We start from the raw sequence: 6,338 nt of genomic DNA, 5'->3' as shown, positions 1-6,338 counted from the left end.
TGTTTATACTCACAAATAATTGTTTTGCGGTTATACTTATATAATATTATTGTAGTGTCAAAACTGGTGATTTTCTCACTCAACCTCGTGTTGACAAACAATTTCTATTTTGTACGCATTTGAAGGTTATCAGGTTGGTTGTTTAGCAAGATGAAGATCATGTAGAGATGCCTTTTAGGATACAAACTTATTCAAGAATTATTTGATATCACTTTTTAATTTCTTTATACTTGATGTACTTGTTTGTAACTTGTTATTTGAAATAAATAAATTAGATATTGTCATTTTACAATTGCATGATAGTACTTTGTGAGTTGTGAGCAATCAGTTCTCGCCCCGACATTTCTGCCTTAGGTTGGTGTGTGACAGATTGGTATCAGAGCCGAAGGTTTAAGATAGGTCGTTAGTGGTTCCTATAAACATGCTTAGGACCCCATACTTGCTTATTTGTTTACTTTATGTGTTGTATTTATTTGTTTACAACTTACGTAATTACTTGCTAGATTAAGTACTTATTTAACTGCTTAGTTAATTGTTTATTTTTATAGTCATGCACACACAACACCGAAGCTATGCTTCACATTCAAAATATTTTTTATAACTTCGAGACTATGTCTCACTCTCAAAATATTTTTTTAACTCCTCTCAAAATATTTTATTTAAAGTTAGTTTATTGTTATTATTGGGAAAGTCCTTGAGAATTCCCTAGATTTGGTTTTGCTCTTTTTTCACTTAAATCTAGGGAGTGTGACAAGATTCTCCGCCAAAGTGGAAATTGTCATACGACCGACACTTTAAGCGTTTAACGTAATCGACTAAATAATTGCATTCTTTATTATGTTTTATTGCTTTTAAAATGTCTAGTAGGGTGGAAAACCATGGGACGCCATGGACACACCAACTGTTCATTTGCGCTATTCGTTTTATTTGCGATATTTTCGTTGGAGCATTATCATCCGTGGTGATACACGAGATGCTTCAACTACTCATGTTTACATTCATTTATTCGTTATTTGTTTGGTCGGGTAAAACGCCATGTGACGCTCTTGGGCCACAAACCTAATTGTATTGTTAGTATGTTATTTAGCTGGGCCAATAAAATGCCATGGACAAGCTCGTGGGAAGCCCAACTCACACATTTGTTTTGTTTTGCTATGCTAACAAGTTGGGAGAATAAAATGCCATGGACAACTTGTGGGAAACCCAACACATCAAAGAACATTCGTTATTTGTTTATTTGTTTATTTACTCTTTTACATATGAAACATTTATGATTTGGTATATTTACTCAATTATATGTGAATCATGATTTACTGGTTCGATCTACTCTCATACTCAAAAACATTTTTCATCCACATGATTAGATACAAATCACTCATTCATCAAGACTCAGCTATTATCGAGGCAATTTAAACAGTTTTCACCTCATTATTGAATTGTTTTTTCTCATAATAATCTTATCACGTTCACAAGTTATCAAGTTATCAATTAACATTTTTATTTTGGGTTACTCATACACATCTTATCACGTTATCATATTAGCAAACTATCATCTTTTCAAGTTATCAATTAACATTTTCATCGAAAGTACTATTGTTATAGTACATTATATTAATCAAATGGTTTTCTTATACTCATATTTGCACATCCACAGACCATCAAACATATTTAAGATAATCTATCATATTGACAAACTATTAAACATGCTTTCAATGTTCAACCTCAAATTTGAAATTGTTAAACATCTCAATCTTTCATGCTTTGATAAAACTCATCAAACTAATCAATTCATTTTAATTCTAACTTATCCTTAAGTTGTGAATAAACATCAGCATAACATATTTAACTTTCGTTTTAAGCAATAACTCATATGAAATCTACACAACTATTCAATCTTTTCATTAAATCTCATCTTTATTAATCATATAACGTTTTCTCAACACCAAACAACATCAATCATTTATTTTCTATAACCACCTTATGGCCACATATATAGTTAAGGGGATAGCTCATGCGACCTCAAAAATATAAACTCAATTTCAAAAACATAAATACAATCAATTCAATCCCGACAAATTCAATTCATTTACCCCGACTTATTCTCATAACAGAAACAACAACAATAACAAAGCGTAAGTCAAATAGTTAAATTATGCTATTAATCAAATCAATAATCAATCTCAACAAAATCATTGTGTTTCAAACAAGAAAACTTTATGTTAATATTCACTCGTTATGCTTCATTTGCAACTATCATTATTCAAGTCAATGCTCATATCGTTTTTGCATCCAATATAATCTCTTCGATCATCCTCGTAAACACTTGCCATACACCACTTAGTGCACAAGCCATATCGCAACGGTCTTTGCCGTCTACGCGTACAACCCATGCTTTGTCGTTTGCTCAATCCTACTCACTCGCTATCCATACTTGCTACAATGGTGGAAACCCTAATAAGCTTCGCAAGGTGTGCCTCCAACTACTTATGATATCATACTTATAGTTTATTTTTTTATTCCCATCTATCACAATACATCTCAATATCAACTATAAGAATCCTTTCCTTTTCGATTTTTAAGATTTATAACATTATATCAAAAGAAGTTTTGAATATTTTTAAAATTTTATTTAAAACAATTCAAAAGTTTAATTTATTTCTATAAATATTCAATATAATTATGATCTTTTGGTTTATATTAATATTTATTAAAGCTTTTGTTTTCTTAAAAAATGTGTCTTTCAAATGTTTCTGTAACCCACACGATAGGACGAGTTATATGGACCATCCAAGGATAGAAGTAATTATGGTCTAGAACATAATTACCAAACTCCTCGCATGGAAATCATAGTACGTGCAATCGTGTGTCATAATCTAAAACTAAAAGTAGTTTTGGAGTAACGGTACAAATGTTAAGATGATAAAGACATGGTGGATACGCCACCAGTACATCCTATATATAAGTGCCCTTATCGGATTCTCATTTGTAGCGTTGCGCCGACTACTTGAAGTCTCACGTTCTGATATATTTTAATTTTTATGTGAAATTTTTACTTTCTCAAAATTTATTTATTCTAAATACTAAATTTGTTTTAGCATTCTTTAATTTCAGGACGAATTTCCCAAAAGTAGGGGATATTATAACAGCTCGGAATTTTTTCGTTCATAATATAAATACCTATGTACCGACCCGTCTTCGTTTTCGGGTAAATTAAACAATAAATATTTGTATTATTTATTTTTCTTTATTTATTATTGAAATTTGAAATATGTATAATTTTCACCCTAAACCTTGGTTGTAACTAATCTTGTTTCCATCCTTAAGGTGTAGGGACTAATATGCAAAATCTGAAATTTATTATATTCAAACCCAAACCCATATATCAAACCCGTAACCCATAACCCATGACCCATTTTGTTGTCTTGGACCTTAATCTTCGTTTTAATCTTGGAATTGATTAGTGCAAATCATTCCTTATGTCTTAATAAACCTACACCGATGTTCTAATTAAAAATAAAAAATCCGAATTTGATATATATGGAGATAATAACGAAACCGTCTATACCTTTTGGGTGATATACCATCTAGAATGCATAATATTACAATTAATTTGGCATGCACCTTCGTATGGAAATCACGAGCATGAACCCCATGATTAATTGTATTGTATCAGCCCGTTATTTTGGATCCAAGTTGCGTTTTCAAGCCGACACTGTGTTTTTTAATAGACCATCGATTCAACTCTGATTCAGGTAAATTATACATGTAACATGATCGTCTTGAATCTAATTTCAATACCCCTAATGTTAATTGGACGAATGTAATCTGGATTAATCAATTTTAATGCTAGGGTTTATAAGCAGATTTGGGTTTTATCAGTAATGGTATTTAATATATCGTTACCAAGTATTAACCAACTGACACACAAACTCAAATGGCTGGTGTGTGTGTGTGTGTGTTCAACTCTTTGAACTGGCCAGGGGCGTGAGTTCGAGCGCTCTGGACGCGGTTTTTGATTCTTTATTTCTTTTTGTTTTAAAGGTTTTAATGATTTATAAATATATTATAATTAATATTAAATATCAAATAAATATTGTTTTTATTAAATCTACATCATTAAGTTGTCGTTTCCCGTCAAGTAATCTCGCATACTTGTTTTTCATATATATATATATTATATGTATAAATATATATACATATACGTATGTATGTATGTATGTATGTATGTATTATAAGTATATATTTATATCAAACCAACAATATTTTATTAAAACCTGACATCATTATTGATGTTTCTCGTCGTTGAACGTTTTTATAAAATTTATATATAATATAGGATCAGGATCATGTGAGAACTATTTTGAAATTGAAAACTTTGAGAATCATTTTAGAACAAAAAAAATACCCCAAAAATTTTAAAAAAATCATAAAACATAAAAAACGCAAAATTGAAAAAAGTAAAAAAAAACCAAAATTCTTATTTATCATCCCGGTTTCATGAAATAAAAATGTCTCGGTTTATGTATAATATGTACATATATGTACATACATGTTTTTTTTATACATATATGTAAAATTTAAGCTAAATGATAATGCAAATATGTGTACATTATGTTAGGGGTGTTTAAAACTATCCGAATCCGAATATGTATCCGAATTATCCGACTATCCGTATTCGAACTATCCGAAAATTCGGATGTCAGTTTTTAGATTTTTCGGATAATTCGGATATCCGAAAAATCCAATATTTTAATTTTAATATTTTAATTTTATTATATATAACAAATGCAACAAAAACCCTAGATCTGAAACATAATTTACGCCTCTCTTCAGCCTTCTCCACTCCAGACTCAACTCTGGCCCTCCACCAGCGTCGATCACCATCGTCAGTCACTCCTCCGGCCCTGCACTCATCCTTCTACGCTTCTCCGACCACCAACACACCACCTTCAACCCTCATCAAGCCCAGAACCAACCACCATAACAGATCTAGTGAGAGGGAGACGAAACAAAGATTAATGTTCGACTAACTAAAATGAAGACAAAGCGACGGTGGTTGGTGATTCCGGTAATTCATGGCCGGCGATGGTTGATATAGCTTTGGCCGGCTGTGTTTTATACTTTTATGAATGAGTGGTGGTTATTTGCCTCAAATGTACGTATGGATAGCAATATTGTTGTACACACAAATAGTATCTTGGACTTTCAGTTTCCGAAGCAATGAAGTTAAAGAAATGAATGAGTTTTTTTTAAGAATTTCGGATATCCGATCCACTATCCGAAATTTCAGATACAGATTCGGATAGTGAAATCCACTATCCGAAATGTTCGGATATCCGAAGTTTGGATATCCGAAATTCCGGATATCCGACTTTGAACACCCCTACATTACGTAACTAGAGATTAAATGAGATTATACACATGTGTATAATACGAAGATTTTTTTATAAAACTCAAATGAAATATAAGAATATTGTTTATTTTTATTTTTATAATTTTTTTGTTTTATTATTTTTTTAAATATTTTTTAGAGGTTTATTTGTGGCTCAAAATGGTTCTCAAAGTTCTCAATTTCCCAAGGGTTCTCTTAGGATCCTTACCCTAAATATCATTTAAATAATTATATAATTGTATTATTTTCAACTCATATTTATTTATTTATTTAAACTAATAATAATGATTTCACAATAACAATAACCGTAGAGATTAATCGTCCAACCAATAACGTATTAATCACAAACATAACTCAAAATCACATCGAAATCTTAAATCCATTATACATGTTATCCATTTATTATTAACCCATAATATTATATTATTTAACTAGGAATCCTTGTCGGTAAATCCCGAAGGGTTTAACAACTCACGTTCTCACATCCTTACTTGTTCTTCTAATCAGGTGAGTAATTACTTCTCTATCTTACTTGTTTTTAATTTTTGGGGACTTATGCGTACCAACTATCAATTTACACATTGTATTATATTCTCAAATGCAATATGTTAATATTTGTATTATGTAACAACTGAATGACTACTTGCTATTTGTTACTTGTTTATGTGTTTATTTACTGCATTCGGAGAGGTCCATCATTATGATCACATCATGTCTTAGTGTCCAGTGTCCGATCGCATGACAATGGTTTCACCGAAAACTCACTCATGGTAACCATCGCCCGATTCGCATGGCAACTGTTTAGCCCACACATCATTATTGTTTGTAATATTTACATGCTATGATTTGATTGTTTATACTCATAGATAACAGTTGCGGTTTGTTGTGTATATTATTATTGTAGTTTCAAAAACTGGTGATTTTCTCACTCAACCTCGTGTTGACA

Source organism: Bidens hawaiensis, unplaced genomic scaffold (genome assembly GCF_021521415.1).
Source record: "Bidens hawaiensis isolate Kalapana, Puna unplaced genomic scaffold, B.hawaiensis_p1.1 tig00000536_1, whole genome shotgun sequence".
NCBI classification, from domain to species: domain Eukaryota; kingdom Viridiplantae; phylum Streptophyta; class Magnoliopsida; order Asterales; family Asteraceae; genus Bidens; species Bidens hawaiensis.
This window is presented reverse-complemented; position numbering follows the sequence as displayed.